General features: G+C 33.9%; 1 protein-coding gene across 1 annotated transcript in view; it reads right to left on the minus strand.

The window, feature by feature from the left end:
• PCDH15 (protocadherin related 15) overlaps positions 1 to 27,558 on the minus strand; it is a 791,018-nt gene that overhangs the window by 642,840 nt on the left and 120,620 nt on the right. The window lies entirely within an intron of this gene.

Consider the following 27,558-nt stretch of genomic DNA (forward strand, 5'->3'; position numbering starts at 1 on the left):
AACATTATCTAATGATTTGTGGAAATAGAATATATAAACTTCCTATCAGATTTTGTACTTCTAATATAATACTAACACGTTCACTGGATAATACACATCATTAGCATTTTAAAAGCCATTACAAAAAGACTTGAAAATAACATAAATTGCTATGTTTCTTACGAAAAGATAAATATGAATTACTTATGAACAGTGTGTTATCTGTATGCTGAAAAAACTTTAAGAATAGTGCCTGTCAATCAGTAGTGATGATTAATTCATAATTTCTAACACTGATAATATCCTGCCAGGTATCACATGATAATGAACATAAAAATAGTATCATGAGCTATAACATCTATGACAGTTGAAATGTGAAAGCTTTGCCTGCAGGATGTCAAATGTGCATCTCTGAGATGTAAAGTACTCTCCTAGGAAATACTCTGTGAGGCTGAGAGGGCTATGTCACGCAGTTATACATACACGGCACACTTCTGTACAGCAGTGGAAATTAATTTTGCTTAACGTTTTCCAAATTCGTGTGTTATTTGGGAAATAATTTCAAGGTTTATTTACTCATTTATTAAAATTCTGCCATTTATTATATATATATATATATATATATATATATACATGAAAAATTAGGCCTTTGGGAAGCACTGTTCTGTATTGTAAGTTATGTACTCTCTCATATGAAGCAAAGAAGCTGGGAGAGCTACAAATTTTCTCTCTTTATACTTGTCAATATTCAAGGAGTTCCAAGTCATAACATTTTCAGATCTAAAGTATCTCATACTCATTATGCCTCTTCCTCTCCTTATGCCCTCCGACAGAGCTCAGCACTACATTATTTGTCATCTCTGCTCTTGATTTAGTTTCCTCGCTGATCTCCCAGAAGTCTTGTTCTCATCCTGCATTCATCTATTCCTTTCATGAGAATGATTTTCATGTACCCAAATCAAAAGTGAAATAATGGCAGTCCTCTGAACAAAAATCTTACATGTTTCTTTTGGAGAAAAGGGAAAAAAAGAATCAGAAGAACAAAGTTTCTTCACATGGCCTCAACATCCTTTATTGAGAATTAAGCAACCTGCCCTTCAATTACATGAATACTCTTACTGCTGCTGGAATGTACCTTGTATTTTTAGGAACATTTTGTTATCTAAATTCATTGTCACCTTTTTCTGCCTAGGAAATCTCTGCTTCTTTTTGTAGAATTAGATATTTCATATATTTGCACTTTAGTGCAAATTAATTTTGATTAAAGCCTTCCAAATTTTCATGTTACTTGAAAAATGATCTCATCATTTACTTGTTTATTTACTGTTTTATAAAATTCTGCCAATTATTATGCACATAGAAATGAATAATTTGGCTTTGGAAAGCACTGTTCCATATTGTAAGGTATACACTCTCTCATATGTACTCACTACACATTTACACACTCATGTCACTGTGTGCCAATGCCATAATACCTACTGAAAATGGATAAAATGTATGTATTTTGGTGGGAATATTGGTAGAGGAATAAATATTTAAACAACTTTATGGGCAAGCAGAATATAGAAAAATAAAAGAAGGGGAAATTTGGATATAAATATTTTTAAACCTTTTTACAGTTTGTTACTATTAACTTTAAAGGTAGGCTTTATGAAGCTAAGTCAAATAATATTTTCATATTCCAGCCCTTCCTCACTCTCCACCTTAATTTCTCCACCAAAGTTAATTCTCCATTCATACCAAACCAAATTTATGTGTGTTGCATCAACTGTTAAAACATACTTTCCACTCTTCTTCCCCTGGTTAATTTTATTCCTCTTTCAAGAATCTGTCAGGCATCAGCTTTTCTTGAAAATCTTTCTCATTGTCATTGTAGATTAAATGCTTATTCTCTGTATTCCTGCAGTACACACTGCATCCCATTGGACTAATTGTACCATTGGCAAAATACTAACATGTCTTTCTGTCTCACAAGAGTTCCTTCAGACCAAGCCTGCATCATTTTCACCTTGGTAACCTCAGAACCTGATCCTGGTCCTGAAAGAATGTTTGTTGACTTTTTCCACACTGTAGCCTTCCAAGCTACAATCTTCCATTAAAACCTCTCCATAAGAGCTGCTCGAAAGTCTGTGTTCTCACTAACCCCTCAATAGCAGAAACATTCCAGAAGAAGCTTCTTAACTACATTTTCTCCTGCTACAGTACCCTTGCATAATTCCCACGAAGATTTATTCTTTTAGTAGATTCAAAATTCTCCCCAATAAAACATTTTTTTGTATACTACATATACTTCTGGATAAATACAAAACTAATTTAAACTTTTTGAAGACTCAAAACACAAAATGAAAAGAGGTTAGGCAGACACATAATAAACAATCTATTAATAACATTGTTCATAATTAAGTGTTTGTTTTAAAATGATGCATTCAAGAAAGTATAATTAATTAGTTTTGAAGTACACAAAAGCATTTTAATAAGAACAATTATATTTAGAATTGTCTAGAAAAGAAAGTAACTTGGAGGTAACAGTCAACTATATATTATGTATGAAAATATCCAAATGTAAATCAAAGGGAAGACTAGAAAGCAATTTGGGGGATGGGGAGATTGTACTCTATGGTCTGTGGATCATCTGTCTGCCACAGGAAAGTCAGGTGAACTGCTGATACCTGTACCTTGGGAATGGACCTCCTTAATCTATTTAATTTCACCCTTGACTGTCCCGGTTAAATCACAAATTCATTGTTTTTCATGCCTAAAGTTTCTAGCCTGTTAGGCCTATACTCATTTTCCATATCCAATTTGTTATAAAGTACAGGATGTGAATATGAATATCTGAACGCTCAGTGTGGCTTGTTTCTGCAAACTTGTCGAATGCTAAAAATAAGCCATGTATTTAAAAATATTCATATGCAATAGATGGGATATAAAATCCAAAGAGAAGAATTAAAAAGACAAATAATGCCTGATCTCACAGATACTAAACCTATGATACTCTTTTTACATTGTAGCCTGAATTTTAAGAGCATGTTACAGAGAGGTCAGACAAAGGCTTTTGAATATCTAGGATTTCCCAAACATGCTTATTTTGTAAAAATAAGAGGAAGCAGCCAGGAAATAAAATTCTATTCCCACTTTAGCCTATTCTCAAAATGTTATTTTAACATTGAGCAATGTGTTTTCAATAAAACTTCAAAACTATTTACTTTAAAAAATATATTAACATAGTAATTGCCCCATATGTTAATAACTTGTGTATTGAATTTTCTACCCATATTTCTCTTCTGAGCCTGGGTCCCATTTGCCCAGACAACTTCTGTACTTGCAATTTCAAAGTTGTCTTAAATGTAGCACTCCAAATCACATCCCAGTTGCTATCATAGCCCAAAACTGGACATTTCCAATATATATTATTTCAGCGAATGGCATAATTCTGCAGCAAGCTGCATAAGCCAGAAACTAGGAAGTCACATTTCACTTTACCCATCTTTCTAGCTTTCCAAAATGCATCAATCAATAAGTCTTGAATTTAACTTCTAAAGAGAAACTTGTGATACCCACTCATTGTTTTCAATCTGCAGTAGTATCAGACTAATACTATCTCTTAACTAATCAAATAGGTTTTCCTAACTGCTTTTCTTACAATCAATCTTGTCCTTACTCCAATTTAATTTTCTATCTTTAAGCAGAGTGATCTTTATAATGAAAACCTTGCTTATTTTAAAAATAATTTACCATTTATTTTAGGTTATAAGCTAAAATATCTTGGCCATCTACAACTCATCACAAATATGATTCTAGAATGTAAACTAACATTTTATATAACCTACAAAGTCCTGCACAATATACCTTCTCCTTCCCTCTCCAGTCTCATCTATTTCCATGTTCCTATTTTCTCAAAACAAAATAGTTTTTGATCCCTTGACCAGGTAAGGTGCCCCTATATACACTCTCATAACTCTGCCTCATAATATCAATTTATGATTACTTGATTCTTCACAGAAAGAAACTCAGTGATAACATCGACCTTGTTTCTATTCCTCGTGGTTTTGTCCACAGGGCAGATTTTCCTGGCACATTTTTGATTCCAAGCAATTATTTACTGAAGGCAAAAACGAAGGGCCTCAATCAAATTTGTAACAATAAAATTAAAACAACACTCTGTACATTAATTCCCTTTTTTCTAATTTTTCAAATGTCTTTCTCAAATGAAAGTACAGCAGGTCCTTGAATGACATTGTTTCACTCAATGTCATTTCATTGTAACAATGAAAAAAACAAAAACGAAAACAAAAAAACAAAAAACAACCAATTCCAGGCCTGAGTCACTATCTGTGTGGAGTTGGCAAGTTCTCCCCAAATCTGTGTGGACTTTCCCTGGGTACTCCAGTTTCCTCCCACATCTCAAAGATGTTAATGCTACATTCATTGGTATGGCTACATGGTACCAGTGTGAGTGTGGGTGTGTGTGCATGGCCCTGAGAAGGAATGGTGTCCTGTCCAGGGTAGGTTCATGCCTTATGCTCTGAGCTACTGGGCTAGCAGGCTCCCTGATGGGAGGCTCTGAACTGGTAAATAATTATCTTGCTTTTTTTGATTAATCTTTCTTAAATGAATGTATAGCTCACATTTATTTCAATATTTAATATAAGAATTTTTTGTCTTTATTTAGAAGTGTGGTGATGTTTCTGTAACCGTAACTATGCCATGGGAACTTAACTTATTTATATTTTGTTTAGTCTATAATAAAATTGGGTTTCATTATATGTCATTTACCTTTAAAGTCTCAATTTCCAAGAACCTATGGACAATATTAATTGAAGACTTACTGTAATGAGGAAAAAATGGATGGATAATTTGTTGTCTAAAGGTAAGGTCATTGGTTATATCTCAGCAGATGTGAAAGGCTACCAATAAAGTAACAAAGGTGCAGAGAATTCTGCAAGGCTTTGAGGTTATTTGGAACAAGTTATGAAAGATTAGAGAGAGCTCACAATCATAAAATGAAGTGATAAAAAAAAGGAGAAAAATATTCACCTGCTTCCAATTGTCTATAATTTCTATCAGAATTCCAAGCTGCTTTATGATTTTACCAAATTGTATCTTAAAGGAATAAAACTAAGAAATTTCAAATACTAAAGTTTAAATTATGTCAAAGATCAACTTACCTTTTTTTGTCATCTTAGAACTTTTAAGCTACTCCTTACAAGCTGCGTAAATCACCAGTGAACTCTGTGGCACCCAGTAGAGTATTTGACTTAACATAATCACTTAATTTATTTGCTGAATTAGGAAGTATCTTCCTCTATGGAAAAGTAATAAAATGAATAATCTCTCAAATCCTTAGCTTTAACCATTTCAAATCCTTCGGGGATTTGTTTTAAGATATTAAAGAAATGGATTTCTAATATATTATAGTGGTTGTGAACATGTGCTTTGGGGTCACAAAACCTAAGTTCAAATCCTAACTTTGCTTTTTAACAGTTGTATAATATTGGACAAATTATTAACCTCTTGTATTTCATTAATGGGGATAAGGGTAATTACAACTAACTCATATATTTTTACAACAAGGACAAAATGAGAAAATCTATGGTAATTTCTTACAAGGGTGGCAAAATGTACAGGCAGAATAGGCATACATTTGCTTTTTATAGTATCCTTAATTTCATAAGGAATATATTTGAATAAAATGTTTTTTTCTATTTTTTTTCCTTGATCCAAGGGCTGATAGTAAATGTAGTAAATAGACCCTTAGCTTTCCCAAATATTCAGTGATGGCAGATCTCAGTTATATACGGGATTGTGAAATGTACTTTTATTAAGAATAAAAGTAATTACAGGAAATGTCACTGGTGGTCTGTAGGGACAAAAATTTGCTTGAATTCCTATCCCAGATACCAAGCTAGATATACTCTGATGGATTAAATTTGCTAGGAAAAAATAGACTCCTTGAACTTGAAGCTTAAAAAAAGTAATGGGGTTCTCACACTCCTCTACTGGTCAAACCATGTCCCTGAAATGTGTCGGTGAGATTCCACAGAAAGATCAAGGAATAGTTGCAGATTTTGTGAAACCTCTATTCCTGTCAACATTTCTCTATTATCAGTTTGGTTACTGAGAGTCATCTAGTCTCTTGCTCATGTGTTTGCATTTACACACAAACACACACACACACACAATGAATCTATTGCTAAGTTCAAAGCAATTTGCCCCCCCTTTCAAAGAGGGTACTGTGTTCTCTTCACATTTCATGCTACACAAGCGTTCTGTTTTCAATTTGCATGTCACAAGCAGAAGCAGAGGGACTGTTCTCATTTTTCCTGTTGATCTTTGGTATATTCCTCTTCAGGAAAATACACACAAGAGTGAAATCTTAAGACAGATACTGCTTATTTTACATTTTGACTGCTTCATCCAAAAGAAAAAGTTTGAACTTGAATTTATAAAATCAATGGAACAATAATCTAAGTTATATGATCTAAAGTTACAGTCAACAAAGTAACGGAAAAAGACAATGATTGAACAAAACCAAAATAAACTGAGTAAACTTAAGGGTATAGCAAGTAATTCAGTTTCAATTCAAGAATAGGATATGCTACTTGTGCTTAGTCTCTTGGCATCACTATTTCCTGATTTCGGATTTCACCATGAAAGGAGCAAATGATATTTTATGTACCTTAGTGTCGTTATTAATTGAATTATATAATTTGATGAAGATTTTCCAACAACATTGTCTAGTAATACCCACCAAATTCATTCATGGTAATTACTCAACATCATTGCTATCACCAGCACAATTTACTATAGAGACCATAGCTACCTCAATCTGAACTTTTAAAAAACAATTTCCTATTATTTTGTTTTATTCTAATTAGTCTATCAACAACAGCAGACTTGCACATAAATGGCATTTGGTCAGAGACAAGAGGGTCATACTTATTCTTAAGAAGTTTAAGGTTCTAAGTAATAATAATAATAAATGATAAGTCAGGGTCTTTAGGAAAAAGGCAGGATATGAAACAAATTGTCAGTAGGAGGCTGCTCCTAAGATGAAGTATATAATTTTAAGATTGCTTTTGTTGATTGAAAATATTTTTATACTTTCTTATTTTATAGTTTTATGTAAATAGTGTCAAAACATGTTAGTCTTTGTATTCATACATAATTCTCTTACATATAATTCATACCACATGAGTTAGAAACTGTTTCAGTTTTCCTTCCATTGTGGGTTACGACTCTTCTTTTCTTGTCTAAGCTTCCAGCAAGCAACCATGATTCCATTTGAGGAATTTAAAATGAATAGAACAATTCCTGGTCCAAGGTATAATTTTACCACTGACATCAAAAGAGGCCATACAATGTCATAGTTATGGCAATCATTTAAAAAAACAGGAAACAACAGGTGCTGGAGAGGATGTGGAGAAATAGGAACACTTTTCACTGTTGGTGGGACTGTAAACTAGTTCAATCATTGTGGAAAATAGTGTGGCAATTCCTCAAGGATCTAGAACTAGAAATACCATTTGACCCAGCTATCCCGTTACTGGGCATATACCCAAAGGATTATAAATCATGGTGCTATAAAGACACATGCACACATATGCTTATCGCACCACTATTCACAATAGCAAAGACTTGGAATCAACCCAAATGTCCATCAGTGACAGACTGGATTAAGAAAATGTGGCATATATACACCATGGAATACTATGCAATCATAAAAAAGGATGAGTTCATGTGCTTTATAGGGACATGGATGCAGCTGGAAACCATCATTCTCAGCAAACTATCACAAGAACAGAAAACCAAACACCGCATAGGTGGAAATTGAACAATGAGATCACTTGAACATAGGAAGGGGAACATCACACATCGGGGCCTATTGTGGGAGGATCAGGATAGCATTCGGAGATATACCTAATGCAAATGACGAGTTGATGGGTGCAGCACACCAACATGGCACATGTATACATATGTAACAAACCTGCATGTTGTGCACATGTACCGTAGAACTTAAAGTATAAAAAAAAAAAAAAAAAAAAAAAAAAAAAAAGAACATAGCCTTGGAGACAGACTGCCTAGGTTAAATACTAGTCACATGTAGCACCTTGCTCACTCTTCAGACCTTTGAAAGTTAATTAAATTCTCTGAAGCTCAGTTGTATTATTTGTAAAACAGATGCTGTTTTAGAGAGTGGTGTCTGGCATATGGAAATACTTTCTATGTTATTGTGAGGTAAAATTTTAATCTAACCAAATGAGCAAATCACTTAAAATAACATGTCTATTTTTTAAAAAGCAACGATTGTCACATGTTTTTTAAATATTTCAGTAGTAGTTTCTTACATTTTTAACATTCAAAGGAAAACCACGTTTTATTAGTAGATCAAATAAGGGATGGGGCATATGCTAACTTTTTAAAAAGTAATTTCAAATTTTCTTTTATATTTAGGAGGTACACAATATACAGGTTGTTATCTGGGTAAACTGTGAGGTTTGGGATATGATTTATTCCATTACCAGGTAATGAGCCTCGTACTCAATAGATGTTTTTAAAATACTTGTCCCTCTTCCATCCTCTCCCCTTTTCAAGATCTCCAATGTCTGTTATTGCCATCTTCATGTCCATGGCTATGCAATGTTTAGCTGCTACGTACAACTGAGAACATGAATTATTTGGTTTTCTGTTCCTGTGTTAATTGGTTAGGATAACAGTCTATAACTGCATCCATGTGGCTGCAAACGACATGTTTTCATCCTTTTTTTTTTTTTTTTTTTTTTTTTTTTTTTGAGACAGAGTCTCGCTCTGTCACCCAGGCTGGAGTACTGTGGCCCGATCTCAGCTCACTGCAAGCTCCGTCTCCCGGGTTCACGCCATTCTCCTGCCTCAGCCTCCTGGGTAGCTGGGACTATAGGCGCCACCACCTCGCCCGGCTAGTTTTTTTGTATTTTTTAGTAGAGACGGGGTTTCACCGTGTTAGCCAGGATGGCCTCGATCTCCTGACCTTGTGATCCGCCCGTCTCGGCCTCCCAAAGTGCTGGGATTACAGGCTTGAGCCACTGCGCCCGGCCTTTCCATCCTATTTTTATGGCTGCATAGAATTCTATGGTGCATGTGCACCACAGTTCCTTTATTCAATTCACTGTTGATGGCCACTTAGATTGAATCCATGTCTTTGTTATTCTGAATAGTACTGCAATGAACATATAAGTGCATGTGACTTTTTGGGAGAACAATTTGTTTTCTTTTAGATATATAACCAGTAATAGGATTGTGGGTCTAATGGTACACACGAAGAAGAGCTAGTACCAAGTCTGAAACTATTCCAAAATATCAAGGAAGAGAGACTTCTCCCTAACTCATTCTACAATATCAGCATCACCCTGATACCAAAACCTGTCAAAGACACAAGGAAAAAAGAAAACTATAAGTCAATATTCGTGATGAATATAGACGTAAAAATCTTCAACAAAATACTTTCAAACCAAATAAAGCTGCACATAAAAAAATTAATCTACCATTATCAAGTAAGCTTCATTCCTAGGATGCAAGATTGGTTCAATGTATGCAATTCAATAATTGTGATTCATCACATGAACAAAATTAAAACAAAAAACCATAAGGTTTTTGAGAAACTCCAAATTTCCACATTGGCTGAACTAATTTATATTCCCACTAATAGTATACAAGCATTCCCTTTTCTTCGCAGCATTACCAGCATCTTTTGTTTTTTGACTTCTTAATAATAGCATTTTGACTGGTGGGAGGTAGTATCTCATTGTGGTTTTGATTTGCATTTCTGTGATGATTAGTGATGTTGAGCATTTTTTCATGTTTGCTGTCCGCTTGTATGTCTGTTTTTGAGAGATGTCTGTTCATGTCTTTCGCCAATTTTTCAAAAGGGTTATTTCATTTCTGCTTGTTAAATTGTTTAAGTTTCTTATAGATTCTGGAGATTAGACCTTTGCAGGTGCATAGTTTGAAAATATTTTCTACCATTGTGTACGTTGTATTTTTACTCTATTAATAGTCTTTTTTTGTTGGGCAGAAGCTCTTTAGTTTAAATAGGTCCCACTTGCCAATTTTTGTTTTTGTTGCAATTGCTTCTGAGGACTTGCCATAAACTCTTTGTAAATGCAAATGTAAATGCAAATAGCATTTCCTAGGCTTCCTTTTAAGATTCTTATAATTTGAGGTCTTAAACTTTTAATGCATGCTGAGTTAATTTTTGTAGATGGTGAGAGTAAGGATCCAGTTTAATTCTGCATATGGCTAGCCAGTTAACTCAGCACCATTTGTTGAATAGAGGGTCCTTTCCCCATTTCTTATTTTTGTCAGTTTTGTCAAAAATCAGATGATTGTAGGTGTGTGACTTTCTGGATTCTCTTTTCTGTTTCATTGGTCTGTGTGTCTATTTTGTACCAATAACGTGTTTTGTTATCAGTACTATAGCCTTAGAGTATAGTTTGAAAAAAGCTATATTGTTTTTGCTTAGGATTGTGATATGGTTTGAACTTGTGTCCCCATCCAAATCTCATGTCAAATTCTAACCTCCAATGTTGGAGAAGGGGCTGGTGGGATGTGATTGGATCATGGGTGCAGGATTCACCTTTGCTGTTCTTGTGATAGTGAGTGAATTCACACAAGATCTGTTTGTTCTGAATTATGTAGTACCTTCCCCTTCATTCTCTTCCTCCTACTTTGGCCATGTCCCCAGCCATGCTTCCTCTACAGCCTGTGGAACCATGAGCCAATTAAACCTCTTTTCTTTATAAGTTACCCAGTCTCAGGTATTTTTTTTATAACAATGCAAGAACAAACTAACACAGATTGCTTTGTCAATTTGGGTTCTTTTTGTTCCATATGAATTTCAGAATTTTTTCTAATTCTGTGTAAAATAGCATTGAAAGTTCAATAGGAATAGCATTGAATCTCTTTATTGCTTTGGAGATTATGGCAATTTTAACAATATTGATTCTTCCAGTCAATGAGTATGAAGTGCTTTTCTATTTGTTTATGTTATCTATGATTTATTTCAGCAGTGTGTAGTTCTCCTTAGAGAGATCTTTCAGCTTCTTGGTTATATGTACTATGTTAAAGCCCTACTTAAAAGGCACAGAGTGATGGGTTGGATAAAGTAACAACACCTATTCATCTGCTATCTTCAAGAGACCTTTCTCACATGTAATGATCCCCATAGGCTCAAAATAAATGGCTGGAGAAAGATCTATCACACAATCAGAAAACCAAATGGAACAAGGGTCACTATTGTTATATCAAATAAAACAGCCTTTAAACCAACAACAATAAAAAAGAACAAAAAAGAGCATTAAGTAATGATAAAGCGTTCAATTCAAAGGGAAGACTTAGTTATGCTAACTATATACATATGCAATATTAGAGCATCCAAATTCATGAAACAAGTACTTCTAAACCTACAAAAACACTGACATAGCACACAATGATAGTGGGGGTCGTCAACACCCCACTGACAGCATTAGACAAATCATTGAGGCAGAAAACTTATGCAGAAATTCTGGAGTTAAATTTGACACTTGAAAAATTGGGCCTAATTGATGTTTAGAGGATACTCCATATATCAACCACAGAATATACATTCCTCTCATCTGCACACAGAATATACTCTAAGATCAACCACATGGTTGGTCATAAAGCAAGTTGCAAAAAAATCAAAAGAAGGTCTTTCCATAAAACAAGTCTCAAATTGAAGTTATACCAACCACATACTAACCACAGGGGAATTAAAATAGAAATCTATAAAAAGAAGATCTCTCAAAAGCACACAAATATATGGAAATTAAGCGACTTTGCCCCTGAATGGTTTTGGATTGTAAGGCAGAAATTTTTAAAAATTCTTTAAATAAATGAAAAAAGACACGCAAAATACCAACATCTCTGGGATGCGGGAAACGATGTGTTAAGAAAAGTGTATGGTGCTAAATGCCTACTTTAAAAAGTTAGAAAAATCTCTGATTAACAATCTAACATCACATCTAGAGTAACTAGAAAAACAAGAACCAACTAATCCCAAATTTACCTGAAGAAAATAAGTAAATAAAATCAGGCCAGGACTAAATAAAATTGCGGCACAAAAAATCCATAAAAGCATCCGTAAAACCAAAAGTTGGTTCTTTGAAAGGACAAATAAGATCTACAGACCACTGACTATATGATTATCTAAACAAAGAACAAAACAGAGAAGATCCAGATAAGCACAATCAGAAATGACAAAGATGATATTACAACTGGTCCAACAGAAACACAAAACATCCTCAGAGACTATTATCAACACCTGTGTTCACACAAACTAGAAAATATAGAGGAAATGGATATATTCCTAGAAACACACAATCTCCCAAAATTGAATCGGGAAGAAATTAAAACCCTGAACAGACCAACACTGAGTTCCAAATTGACTCAGTATAAGAAACCTACCAACCAAAAGCCCTACACCCGATGAACTCACAACCAAATTCTTCCAGATGTACAAAGAATAACTCGTACCAAGTCTACTAAAACTATTCCAAAATATAAAGGAGGAGAGACTCCTCCCTAACTCATTCTACAATGTCAGCATTACCCTAATACCAAAACCTGTCAAAGACACAAGGGAAAAAGAAAGCTGTAGGTCAATATTCCTGATGAACATAGATGCAAAAATATTCAACAAAATATTTTCAAGCCAAATAAAGCTGCATATGAAAATCTTAATCTACCATTATCAAGTAGGCTTCATTCCTAGGATGTAAGATTAGTTGAATATATGTAATTCAATAAATGTGATTCATCACATAAACAAAATTAAAACCAAAACTCATATGAAAATCCCAGTAGATGAAGAAAAGGCTTTCAATAAAATCCACCATCTCTTCATGATAAAAATCCTCAATAAACACTGTATCAAGGGAACACATCTCAAAATAATAGGAGACATATATGACACATATACAGCTAACGTTAAAGTAAATGTCACAAAAGCTAGAACCATTTCCCTTTAGCACTGGAACAAGACAAGGATACCATTCTCCATTCTCACCACTTCTATTTGACATAGTACTAGAACTCCTAACTATAGCATTCAGGCAAGAGAAAGAAATAAAATGGACCCAAACAGAAAACAAAAGAAGTCAAACTACCTCTTCTATAACTAGGAAACTCCAATGACACCACCAAAAACCTCCTGAAGCTGATAAATGTCTTCAGTAAAGTTTCAGGATACAAATTCAATCTATAAAAATATATTAACATTTTTGATGTGCATTTAACATACTGAAATCATGACTTAATACATTTCAGTATATAATCACTGATTGTTTAAATTACATAGTAATAATTGGACTATATTTCCTCTTTTTAAAATTATTAGGTTTGTTTATAAATAAACCAAAAATAAATAACTCTTTTTTGATACATAGACAGCATACAGTTTCTAAAAGCTCTTTATAGGATCTGTTATTCTAAATTCTTCCCAAAAGGACTTTTCTGTTATTAGCTTATTCTTCAACATTATCCAACTTACCTATGAGTTTTGTAATTGACATATAAAGAAGAAAGGAAAAGGATAAGTATTTGTGTCCATGTGGAAAACAAAATCATTCATCAAACACTTTATGAAAAGCAGATTTTATATCCATCTTGTTTCTGAAAGGGAATTTGTTATTTTTTCTAATTATTCTTAATGAGGAGGCTTAGAGGAAATTCTTAATCATGATTCTTACTAAGACACTCAACAAGGTCAAAAGATAAAAGCTGCAGAATCAATGCCACTGTTTAAAATTACATTCTTCCAACAGAGAGATTCTTAATAAGTCTTTGTTTACAGAGTACTTTACTAAATAAAATTCTTTGCCACAAGATAGTTATGTGTACCTAGGCTGTAGTAAAAAAAGCAGACTGTATGGATTAATTTTTTAAACAAAAATTGTAAGCATTTAATTATTTATTAAAGAAAATATCCATGTAAGCATGTCCTTAGTTGTCTAGTTGTGACACATGTTAGCATGAAATAGATGTACCACATTTACAAGATACGGGATGTTGAAGTAATTTTCCTACTTAGATGAAGTAATATAGGCTTATATTTCTGGAACTTCAGAAGACAGTGCTAATATTTACCTTTCTGTTTCATCATCTAGGATATAATCATTTTTCACTTATGTGTGAAGCAGGAACCTTGTTAGAGCATGAAAAAGTACTTCTTATCACTGGCTGGCGAAGAAAGTTTATATATTTGAGTTTATGCAGGTAACTGGAAATTTAGAAGTATTTTTCATTGTCTTATTTTCTTATTCCTTGTTGTCATGAAGAGTGTTTGGACTGAGGTTCTATTATGAAAGGTGAATATCCAAGGGTGGAATGAGTAGGGACTGTGGCTGAGAGTTATGAAAAAAGAAGATTCTGAAAAAATAACAAAAAGCATAAAGCAAATATTTCCTACTTTTTCCATACATCACGTCTTGCTTTCTCAGAAATTTCTCTGCTACAAACCCACCTGGTAATACCTTCCTTAGAGCCAGGGAGCCAAAGTCATTATGAGGAACGTTTCATATAGAACAAGAAGTTCCAAATGAACCTATGTTATTTTTGATACAGGAGTACTGGGAAGGGAAGAGCATGGTCCCTTTAAATGATATGGAAGTGGGAAAGGGAAGTGCTGAGTGGAGTGGGGCGTGGTCCCTGGCTAGGGCTCCACTCCCACGGACCTAGGTGAAGACAGGCGCTCCCGCTTTTGTGCCCAAATGTTGCATTTTCCAAGAGCACCCTGGCCCGCCATGCCCCCATCCTGGGTCTACAAAAAGTCAAGACCTTAGCAGGCAGACACAAATATGGCTGGACATCGTGAGGAACACATTGGCAGAAGAAGACACAAGCAGCTAGACAATAAGATGTTGAGGGAGCATGCCAGCGGAAGAGCACACCCACAGACACTGGCACGCGTGCAGGCCACCCACTGGTGGGAGGAGACAGAGTTTGGTCGGGGTAGTTGGAGGCGAGCTGCCCCACCCACCAACTCCGAATGGCCCAACTCCATGGGAAAACCGTTGCCCTTCTGGCTCCCTCATTGGCTGAGAGCTACTTCCACTCAAAACTTTGCAGTTTTGAGTGGCCCACGTGTGATCCGATTCTTCCAGTACACCAAGGCAAGAAACCCTGGGATACAGAAATCCCTCTGTCCTTGTGATAAGGAAGGGGGTCTAATTAAGCTGGTTAACACGAGTCGCCTATAGACGGCGAATTAAAAGAGCACCCTGTAACACATGCCTACTGGGGCTTCAGCTGTAAACATTCACCCCTGCCCTGGGGTGACACTGCCCTGGGGTCAGAGCCCCACAGCCTGCCCATTTGCATGCTCCCTTAGAGGATTGAGCAGCGGGACACTGAAGAAGCGATCCACACCCCCAACGCATGACCTGCAAGGGGGACAAGGGAACATTTCCCATTTCATTTTCATTGTTTTACAATAAAGAAGTGACAGTGGATGGATGTCTACCTATGTCAACTGTTTTTAAAAATAATATTATTTCATTTAATGAACTGGCCTATTAAATTTGATCATATGATTTGGGTCATTCTTGTCACACCCAACTAAAAGAAAGTTGAGAAGCCAGGAGGGAAAAAATCAGGGCATGTAGCATCACTCGAGAAACGTAATTTTCTGTAAGTTCAGCTGTTGAAACTGCCTATTCTAACCCAAGACAGTTTTATCTATAACTGCTGAGACAACTTGCAACTCCAGGGCTAATTTTTCCCTCTGTTGTTGCTCACCAAACGAATTTGCCAGTTCCCCAGAACCTTGCTAGTCCCGATGCACTTTCTCTAAGAGCAATACATAACATTTCTCATTTTTATCACCAATCTTCTCTTTGTTCTTCAGACATACCGAAGGCCACCTGGTCTGTGTATATGCTCCAAATTGTGATTCTTTATTTCCAAAGAAAACAGTAAATTTAGAGATCCATATCCAGATTTCTATTTTGACTTCAACAATCCCATTCTGCATCATAAACCTTGAGAGAGTAATATCCAAACCAAGTCAGATCAGTAATTTGATTTGACATTTCTTGGGCTGAAAGAAAACTTTTGCTGGCAAGTTTAGCGAAAGAAACTTTGGCCACATGCTGAAGTATGCATATGTCCAAATGAATTACCTCAAGGAAAATAAGCTAGGATAACAGTTTTTATATTGGCCATAAGAATAAAAGCATGTTACTGATTAACTGCATTTTCTGGAGCTTGGAAGTTTTCTTTAGGATTCTCAAAAACTGAATATAATAAAGTGCTAAGACAAGTGTTTTACCACCATTGACATTTAGAAATGAAGTTTTTGACAGTTTGTTATCCACATATATAACATATGAGGAAAGTTTTATGTCCTGCTGAGCTTAGTTCTCATAGGTTCAATTTTAGACAATTTCTATACAGATGCCTACAATTTTGAATATCTGCTGCTGTTTATGAGACCTTCCCAAGGGTGGTACTCCCATATTTAATTTAATTGTGTTTGCATATATCATACATTTTGCCAACAGTAAGCTCTAAGAGAACTTTATAGTTGATAACTACTTCCCTCATTGCTTTCCAAGCTACATGATTTCTTACTTTCAAATCAGCCTTCCATCTTCAGTATTGTTAGGTCTAGCAGAATACAGATTTTCTCTGCCATGTTCAAAAAGAGGGTAAAACTACTAAGAGTGGAAATTAATCTGTTCAAAATTTCTGTTAAATTAACATTTTATTATGTATCTCCTCAAATTAATTTACTTGAGTACAGTGCTAGAATTGTTATTCTGTTGTTAGACTTTATGCCATAAATTTTGGTAATATGTCTATCATCAGGAGGTTGGGATTTTCAAAAATCTTCAATTATCATAATCAAAGACAAGAACTAGGAAATGAGATCAACATAGTCACTCTAATCACAAATGTCTGTACTCTAAAGCTCATGAACTTGACACTAAAGGAAAACTTCAGAATGGATTAGAAAATGCTAATACAAGTAGAGAATGTGTAGGAAAAAAAGAGACCTGGCTAGAGGAAGGCATGTTTCCAATTTTAGAGCAGGACAGAGAAATTTTTACAGTAGATATAAGAATTCACAAAGCATAGTTGTCTGGAGCAAATAAAGTCTTTCTCTACTAAAATAGCTTCAATACTACATTGTTGCAAATTGTACTAATTAACAGTTATGTTTACGATGGTAACTCTTCATCACAATATTTATTTTATGCAAACTCTTTAAATAATAGAAAAGTATGCAATCTATTTTAGAAAGATTTGTATCCATGGGACTTAGAACCAAAACAAATGTTAATTAAAATAATATTTTTCTTCTGTCAAATTGTCAAAATTTTATTAAAAACAATAGCCACTGTTGGTTCAAGTAAGGAATTAAAATTATTTGATAATTTTGGTGTAACTATAAATTATTTTTATATAAAGAAAGAAAGGAGAGAAAGCAAGGAAGGAGGGAAGGAAGGAAGGAAGAGAAAGAAGAAGAAATGGAAAGTCAATACACCAAGAACTTTTAAAAAGTGTCCTTTGAATGAAAAATTTTACTTTGGCATCTATAGCAATATAGAGATAATTAAACAAGTATATATTGCTGCTAAAAGTACTTATAATAGTAAAACATTATATATGTTTATTAAATCATTATGATTTGAACATACTCTGTAATTGTGACAGATACTGTATATTGGACCACCCACTCTAACACCGCTTCTTGTTTTGTTTTGTTTTGTTTGTTTGTGTGTTTTTGTGCACTATTGAGGCAGAGAAGCTTAAAACTGCACTTTCCAGACTCATTTGCGGATAGGGTCTACCTTGGAATCTGCGAAGCAGAAGACACTCTCATGACACAAGAACATAAAGGAACAAGTGAGCCAAAGGGAAGTCAGTTTATCACGGGCAGGAAGTGTATGGTTCTTTGGGGGTAGCTGTGGTAGAGAAATTAGTGCAGTCCCAGGTTATGCCAGTTGCCATGATGGGGATTGTACCTATGAGATTTCCACTAGGAAGTTCAGATTCATGGTTAGGCATTTATTTGGCTCTCATGATTTTGCCTCTGTAGCATCCAAACTTAGTTTTCTGATGCTTCCAAGTCACTAGACCACATTAGTAAATTCATTCCAGATGAAAGAGGCTGTGTGGATTATATGATGTGTACTATGAAATCTGATGAATGAATAAGCCATTAAAATATATATTCATGTTTTTAAACAAATGTTGATGGGATGAGTGATTCTCATGAAAAGTTAAAAAATGAAAAAACAGGTTTTAGAGCTGTCTATACATTCTGATCTTAGTTTTTTGTGTGTATATAAAACCTTTTTAATATTAAAGAATAAATAAATGACACATTATTTTTATTAGTGATTTCCTACTGATTAGAATTCCTAAATTGTTTTTAGGAATTTATTATAGGAAAACAGTGTCCTTTGCATTTAAGAAAACATGATAAACACAATTTGGAAGCAAAAATAAAGAACTTCATTTGTTTAGAATACTTATAGCAAATATCACGAAGATTCTAAATAGAATAATAAACTTATCACAATATAACCTAAGAAACACTGTAATGTGAAATCTGTTTTGTTAAAACACATTTAGATTTAAAATTTGTTAAGCCATGGGAGATGCCTTGTTATCAGAGTCACACACTGAACACTTCTAGAAGTTGTCATTTTATCTGATACATGAAGAGCAATAGTTATTCCTTAACACCTCCTTCAACACCGCATGATTCTCCTCGATTCATATTTTGAAATTTGACACATGGCACTGATGGTGATATGACAGAGAGAATCTCAATATGTCAGTGACTTCATATTCACTTGGGCAACTGCTAGAGTCTTCCGCTCCATGAAGGCTGTAATGACATTGTGGGAAAGCTATAGACAGGAGATTCATATTCAGATCGAAGGCAAATACAAAGCAGGGAAGAGCTATCTTCCACTCAATATTTATTGGCATTTGCTATATTATAAAACTTCAAGCACTCTCCCATTTTCCTGCTCAATTTTTCTTCCATTCATTGCATGGTGAGATATGTTCCACCAGGAACAAAGGAAGTTATTAAGATTTTTCAAAGATACAATAAAATAGATGAACTTTAATATGACATTTAACCCTACTTATTGTTTCTCAAACAAAATGCAGCTATACATAGCAAGCTGGCTTGCTATTCTCTGCCACTATTCTCTTTGTTTACTATTATTTTGTTTTTCCTTTTCTAAAATGTCAAATGTATCAGATACAAAATAGAGTATCTGATATATTTGTAGAGCTTAACAATCAATGATAGTACAATAAGATGAATATTTATGTCCCTACCACCCACAATCAGAAATAAAATCTTGCCAGTACCTTATAAATCTTTTGTGTACCCTTTGATAGACTTTTGCAAGTTTTAGGGCTGTATATAACAGATTTACACAGCACAAATTCTGCAACTTGGCTATTTCTCTGCATTATTATGTTTTTAGGTTAATCCATACTGATGTATATACTTTTATGGATATAATGCTGTAAAGTATTCCATTATATAACTAGATCACACTATTTACCTGCTCTTTATTGGAGAAATTACTGTTGCAATAATGTTTATTCGTTTTATGAACAGAGAACAGATGCATATTCTGGCATATCTCTTTTGGTGCACAATTTGAAGATTATTTTAGGATATATGCTTAGGAACAAACAAAAGTGCTGTGCCATGGGCATAGTACATATATACACACACATATATACACATATATAAAAATATATATACACACATAAAATATATATAAATATATATACACACATAAAATATATATAAATATATACATATATAAAACATACATAAATATATGCATATATTTTAATTTGAGACAGAGTCTCGCTCGCTGCCCAGGCTGGAGTGGCAGTGGTGAGATCTCGGCTCACTGCAAGCTCTGCCTCCCAGGTTCACGCCATTCTATTGCCTCGGCCTTTGGAGTAGCTGGGACTACAGGCGCCCGCCACAATGCCCAGCTAATTTTTTGTATTTTTTAGTAGAGACAGCGTTTCACCATGTTAGCCAGGATGGTCTCGATCTCCTGACCTCATGATCCGCCTGCCTCGGCCTCCCAAAGTGGTGGAATTACAGGCATGAGCCACCACGTCTGCTCAGGTATAGCACATATTTATATTTACTTAGTTAATATCAAATTATTTTCCAAATTGGCTATGCCATTTTCTCAGTTACCAGCAATTTCAGAATTCCTCTTTCTCCCCATCTTCTATAAGATTTGATATTAAACTTTTGTCATTTTGATTGTTGAGACTTGGTATTTTATGTTCTTCAATTTACATTTGTTTCTGACTACTTGGCAACTTCTCATGTGTTTAATGAACACATGCGTCACTGCACTCCAGCCTGGGCGACAGAGCAAGACTCCGTTTCAATATATATATATATATAATATATAAAATATATATATTTAATTTGGCTTATTTAAGGAAACTTTACTGATCATAAAGACATAAAAATGTTTTTCTAAAGTTTCCTTTAACAGTTTTAGATTTTTGTCTTTCATATATGTCATCAATATATGTGAAATTATCTATTGTAATTATTTAATAAGTGTTGAAGAACCATTTTAATTTTCCTTATGAGAAATAAATTATTTGAAAAACTAATGAAAGTAAATTATATCCATTTTGACCTCTAAATATCACTATATATATATTTCTATTTTCCATGGTATATTATGGATCTATTTCTGTACCTTTATTTTGGTTTCTTGGTCTGTTTGAGCTCTCTTTGCACTTATATCACATTTTCTTATAGAATACAGCTTTAAAAATAACATTCTATGGTAAGGAAAATCGACCCACCGTATTCTTTTTTAAGAATTTTTGGGGCCAGGTGCAATGGCTCATGCCTGTAATCCCGGCACTTTGGAAGGCCGAGTAGGGCAGATTACGAGGTCAGGAGATCAAGACCAGCCTGACAAACACGGTGAAAGCCCATCTCTACTAAAAACATAAAAATTAGCCGGACATGGTGGTGCGTGCCTGTAATCCCAGCTACTCAGGAGGCTGAAGCAGGAGAATCGCTCGAATCCAGAAGGCGGAGCTTGCAGTGAGCCAAGATCGCGCCACTGCACCCCAGCCTGGGCGAAAGAGCGAGACTCCGTCTCAAAAAAAAAAAAAAAAAAAAAAAAGATTTTGGATGGACCCTGATTTCCTACTCCCTCCCAACAGAAAATAGCCACTGGAATTTCATTCTTTTTGTAGATCATTTTCTACGTTGATAGATAATGGTATTTCCTAGACAGTGTAAATGTTTTGTATGTTTCTTCATACATACATTTAGGTCTTCTCTGTCAATAAACCGTATTAATCTCCAGATATTGATCCTGCTCATCTTTGATTATTTCAGAAAACTCATATTTTGTTTGCTATTGCAGATGAAATACTTATATTACATTTTATACATGTTCCTGTAAACACATATCACATACACACACAATTGAATTTATTACGTTGATTTTCTATCAAGCATCTTTGCTTGACACCTTTGGCAATTCTAATAAATTAAAAATTAATGGTGTTCCTGAACCAAATGATTTTATTTTTCATGCCTTAATGCACTAGTGAAGGCACCAATAAAATGTTCAATAAAAGTGGTGAGAGATAACATCCTCACCTGAATGTTCCTGATTCTGAAGAAAATCTTGCATTGATTTATTATTAACTACTATGGTGTGTTAGACTTCTGTAGATACCCATTCTCAAAGTAAGGAATTTATTTTTCATCTTATATAAGAGTATTTTGTATGTGTGTGTGTACTTTTGAACAGTGGTTAAATTTTTTCAAGACACTATGGTTACTGAGATCAGCAATGGTTTTTCTCCTTTAATTGATGAATGTGAGAAAATATCTTGTCTCTTAATGAAATGACCTGTGTTATCAGAATAAAATAAATCTGATCGAGAATATATATGTGTATATGTGTATATATATATAACATTGCTTGGATCAATTTGTTAATAATTTCTTAGGAAAATTTTTATCCGTCCTGACTTTCTATAGTTTTAGTGACATTTTCCTGTATCTTTGAAGGCTGAAGAACATTGTAATTTTCTGTTTCCTAGATGTTTCTTGGATTTCTTCCATAAAACATTTTGAGCCTCAGGTTTATTGTGTAGGGAAATCATAATTGCTAGTTCTAGAATTTAGTTTTTCTATCATGTTAGATGTCACTGTTTATAGTTAATGTTTTTCTAGAAATGTGTCTATTTTGTTATTAACGTGTATGTGTCATATCTTCAAAAATCTGTTAGTCCCTTCTGCAGCTATTTCTGCAATACTAGTTTCAATATTATTTATTTGACTTCTTTCTTTAATTTCTATTTTTACTGTTCATTTTAATTATAAATTAAATAAACTTTGGCTTTGTTCAGTCTATTATTTTGATATTTATGTTTTTTATTATTTAGTTTTATCTTCTTTGCCCATATTCTCTTTTCATTAAACACACACACACACAATATTTCAGATAGATGCTTATTTTATTGATTTTCAGCCTTTCTTCTTTCCAAATATCAGAATTTAAGGCTATAAATTGTCCCCTAAATGCTTTTAGAATCATATTTCAAAAATTTTAAAAATTTATATTAGTGGTAATTTAGCTATAATTGCCTTCTAATTATGATTTCTTTTTTACCCATAGGTTATTTAAAAGATAGTTTTAATAAATACAAATGTATTTATTTTACATGATTTTTATTACTGATTACTAATTTATGTAGATGTCAGAGAATATAGCTATACTAATAGATTCTTTTATGAAATTTATTGAAACCTTCTTTAATGCCTAGTGTATGGTCAATTTTTAAAGTTTCATGGGTTATTAAACACAAAGTGTGTTCTACAACTTAGTAGTAGTAGTAGTAGTATCAAACCTATACTTTAATATAGGTTTTTATATATGTCCATTGAAAAGTTTAAGTATATTTTGATATATTCAATATCTTACTGAGATAGGATATTATGTCTGCTAATCTATCAATTGTTGACAATAATGTGTTTAAATCTTCTACAATGATGATGGCTTGTTAAATTCTCCTTGTATGTCTGTGATTTTTTAGTTTATATTTTAAACTATGTAGCTAGGTACATGCATGTTTAGAATTGCTACACCTTCTTAGTAAATTGAACTTTTATAATTACTGTATAGTGGTCTTCTTCATAGCTAGTATATTTTTGCCTTAATGCTTTATAACCTGGTTAGGGACCAGATTTTATCTCCTAACTCCTATAAACTCTTTAAAACTCTTACAATCTTAAAATATAGGATCCAGACGACAGGCAATTTACAGATGCTCCAAAACAAATGTGGATTTTAAAGCTTTCTTACATCAATAGACTCATGCTATCTTATTTTATCTGATTTTTGAATGATTCTATTTCTTTTTCCATGTTATTGCCACATTTAAAAAAAAAACAGTTCATTTTGTTTTATTTTTGTTATCTGTGTTTTTAGGGAGTAGTTTTCTGAAATTCCAGTCAACTTAAATCCTGAAACAGGAAACCAACTGTTATTCTTACAACTTCCACTATGCAACCTCTCTCTCGCTAGAAAAAGAGTATTTGCAGATTCAAAATATAATCCCTTTTCTGTTAGGTGAGCTGCATGCAACTAAGCTAAACATAACTTACATTTAAATAATTATTCTTTGTCATTATCTTCTTGAGCCAGTGATCTCTCTTATTTTTGCCCCTGTGCCTTAGTGTATGTGTTTGTGTGCATGTGTGTGTCACCTGGGCATGCAAATACACATACTAGGTTTGTTGTATTTTTTTTCTGGTTAACTGAGATTAAACTTGAAATTTAAAGCTGGCCTTCCATGAAAATTACTTAGTGATGCAATGCAAAGACAAATTGCTTTCTACATCAATTTTCTATGCAAGTACCTATAAAAGTTGGATAACTAAATTATCCCAGAGTTTTCTTCAGGAAATATCAGCATTTTTTTTTTTCAAGTATATGATTTTCTATAAAGTATTGCTATTATAATCTTTTAATGCTAGGTGAATCCACATCAGGCATTCAATATTTGTTGGATGATACAGTTAAATGTCCCTCTGCTTAGGATGAGTTTACATTGTCTTTAAAAATGGTTTTTAGGCAGGGTGTAGTGGCTCACACATATAATCCCAGCACTTTATGAGACTGAGGTGGGAGGATCACTTGAGGCCAGGAGTTCATGAACAGCGTGGCCAACATGGCAAAACCCCACCTTTACTAAAAATACAAACATGTGGCACACATCTGTAATCCCAGGACTAGAGTGGAGGAGGCACGAGAATCTCCTGAACCTGGGAGGCGGAGGTTGCAGTGAGCCGAGATCACACCATACCACTGCACTCCAGCCTGGGCTACAGGCTGAGACTCTGTCTCAAAAAAAAAAAAAAAAAAAAAAAAAAGGGGGGGGGGGTTTAATATCATAAACATAGTAAACATAAAAATTATCTCAATGCTAAAGGAAAAAGTAATATATGCTCACACAACTATAAACAGACAGTGGGGACAAATTTGCATCCATATTGAATCAAGACATTTATATTGCCTCTATACAAAAACAAGATGCACTAAATTAAATTAAAGGGATGTTAACCTAGAAATTAAATGCATCATATCAGCTACTTTTAATATATGGATGCTTTGGGCATTGTAAGATTAAACTTTCTGAATCATAACAGGAAAGAAGCTCATTAAAATAAAATAAACTTATCTAAATGGAAGACGACCTAAAAGAATAATTTTTGGGCAAAATATTATAAAAATAGGTACATAGATATTAGAAAATATAACAAGCAAAATTCGATTTTTACTTTGGTGTACAACGCCCCAACATTCTGAATAATACATACCCTTTTCTCTCGGTTTGAAAAATATGTATACACTGATTGACTTTAAAACATATCTAGAAATTAAGTGTATCATATTTTCCCTACTGTTTTTATTTCAATCGGATTTTTTAAAACAACTTTTATCTCTAAATTTAGGAATCTCTTTTTACAATTTTTTCATTTATAACTACCTCAAAATTAGTATGTATTCCTAAAATAATATAGTATACATTTATTTTGAACATCAAAAAGAATCTGAGCTGACCTACAGCCCACAAATGGAAATGAGAAACTCACGTGTTTTCATATTTATAAACATGTATTAAATCTTATACAACACATTATGAAAAACAAAATAAATAAAAGTATGCTAATATAATTTGAATGAACAAGAAATGTTGAAAATATTATTTGAATTCTACCTTTCAACCACATCAATTAGAGCTTCCACTAAATCATTTCAGACTCATATAACTGTAATAATTTCACACCCATAATTATCTCCCCATGTTCCCTGCTATGTTTATTTTACTTAAATTAGACATATTTCAGTATCTTTTGAAGATTTTGCCTTATATTCAACATTAAGTATTTGTTTAAATTCCTCCCTTCATGAATGTACACTTCTCTGACTCTATAGGACCACCCCTCATCTATTTTTATGCACTAGCTCCCCTATGAAACCTTTCAAAATCATAAAAAGTAGAAAATGTTATTCATAGTTTATAGTTTAAGAAAAGACAGTTCATAAACTTGAAGTCAATATCCCACTGTGATACTCTTTGTAAATGATGAGAATTAAGCCTTTATTTAAAACTTTTTCATGTCAATGTCAGTTCTCCTGCCTCCAAAACTTAAATGGTATTATTAATGAATGTGTTACAGGCATTACAATGCAGTGATTAAGAATACAGCCACTAATACTAGCTTCCTTGAGTTTGAAACCTAGCTCATGGCTCCCTCTGCTTTGTTTTGGGAAAATTACTTATACTTTATGTCTCAGCTTCCTTATTGGTAAAAAATGCATAATATGATTGTCTACCTTATAGAATTGCTGAAAGCATTAACTAATGCAGTTGTGAAATGCATAAAAGAATATCTAGCGGATGGTAAGTGTAAGAGTAGTATTAACTATCAGTATCTATTATATGGGGTTGTGGGTTGAGGTCCACTAATAATTTGTGTCAACATTACTCAGGTAAGAGTTCATGGCAATGACTTGTTGATTCTAGGAAATTTCTGTTGATCAATGTATTGAAAAAAAATAAGTAACTTCACTGCTTTTTGTTTATTTTTCCATGAAATTCCTACAGATCAATTTACTGAAGACAATAGTTTGCTTATTTGTGCAAACAGTTCACTTATGAAACAAGTTTATTTCTTCACTATACCTACCAATTCTAAATTATATATGTCATGATTTTTCTCCATTCCTAATCAGTTCCTTCTCTTGAAAGATCTGCATTACACAACTTGAGACCAGACTCCAAAGCTCTGTAAATATTCCATTCTGACCTCTTTTAAACACTTCTAAGATTCTGTAAAGGTGGTGTGCTTTTTGATTACAATGTATTTCAATAAATTCAGGTGTACTTTACTCACAGATTATCTACTGATATATTGAGGAGAGCAATGAACTGTAAGCACCACTGAGTTCTAGCTGAGATTCCCTCTCTTGATATGTTTTAAGATCCTTGACTTCAAACTGAATGCTCTACTGGGGAAGCCTTGAGAGACTCTCTGCAACTGAGATGGTGGGGTCTAGGTATTGATCGTGTCTCAACTTTGCTTATTGTCAACTTCCCAAATGCTAATTTTATGTTGTCTAATGGGAAATAGAATCTATTTTAGGACTTTTTCTGTGATCTGATTAGATTGGAAAATGTTAATGTTTGATTTAAATCTGCTTTATTGATGAATTACTCAATTGTGTCCTTCTGTCTTCATTTTTGTGAGTCTCTAAGAGGAGGTTTAGACAAAAATGGCCAGACATGGATCCTGATAAGTTGATTCCTAGAGCTAGCTCTGGGATGCATAACTTCCGAAGGTTCCTTCTCAAACTGGTATCCCTCAGATAAATTTTCCCTGGAGTCAATTTTTCGAAACCTTAGGCAAATGTTCCTTATTCTTATCCTGTTCAGTCTGTGAGAGTCAGGTTCTGTATAAAATCTCCCATAAAAAAGTTCCTGTTATCCAAGAACCTCAGATTATCAAGGCTGGGATTAAAAAAAAAAAAAAAAAAAAATCATTAACTTGGAGGCCTGAAAACAATATGCAAAAGCAATACAATGCAAAAGCAACACTTTCTACTGCTTGTTGCTAGATTCTCGATTCTCGTGGCTTTGAATTACACTAAGTGTATGCCTTCTGTAGGCTGAACCCTTGCCTCATATATGTATCTACATTATAAATCTAATTCCATGACTATCTTTCAAAAAGGCATAATTTCATCACAAATAATTTACAATTAAGAAGCTACTTTGTGAAATTTTTATATTTATAAAAGTTATTGGCCGGGCACGGTGGCTCAAGCCTGTAATCCCAGCACTTTGGGAGGCCGAGACGGGCGGATCACGAGGTCAGGAGATCGAGACCATCCTGGCTAACACGGTGAAACCCTGTCTCTACTAAAAATACAAAAACTAGCCGGGCGAGGTGGCGGGCGCCTGTAG

The sequence above is a fragment of the Piliocolobus tephrosceles genome, chromosome 9 (genome assembly GCF_002776525.5).
Source record: "Piliocolobus tephrosceles isolate RC106 chromosome 9, ASM277652v3, whole genome shotgun sequence".
NCBI lineage: Eukaryota > Metazoa > Chordata > Mammalia > Primates > Cercopithecidae > Piliocolobus > Piliocolobus tephrosceles.